This window comes from Periplaneta americana, chromosome 11, assembly GCF_040183065.1.
Source record: "Periplaneta americana isolate PAMFEO1 chromosome 11, P.americana_PAMFEO1_priV1, whole genome shotgun sequence".
Lineage (NCBI taxonomy): Eukaryota > Metazoa > Arthropoda > Insecta > Blattodea > Blattidae > Periplaneta > Periplaneta americana.
The window spans coordinates 155,996,992-155,997,442 of record NC_091127.1 but is presented as its reverse complement, the minus strand read 5'-3'; positions in this window follow the sequence as shown (position 1 = coordinate 155,997,442).

The following is a 451-nucleotide window of genomic DNA, read 5'->3' as shown; positions in this document are numbered from 1 at the left end:
GAAAATTGGAATATAAATTAAGTTAATTGTAACTTAGATTTTAGGCTATATGGCATTCAAAATACATTATTTAAAAGGGGGGTTATAAGTGGGCCTGAATTAAATAAATCGAAATATCTCGCTTATTATTGATTTTTGTGAAAAATGTTACATAACAAAAGTTTCTTTAAAAATAATTTCCGATAAGTTTTATTCCTTGAAAAATTTTGATAGGACTGATATTTAATGATATAAATGAGTTCTAAAATTAAAATAACTGCTATCTAAGGCCGTATAATGAAATAAAAAACAAATGACTTCGTCTATAAGGGGCCTTGGACAGCAACAATCGAAAGCTATGAAAGATAGCCTACAGAGAATGTTTCTATGTTTGTACGAAGTAATATCGGAAGCTAAATTAACCGATTTGTATAATTAATTATTATTTCACCATTGGAAAGTGTAGTTTCTC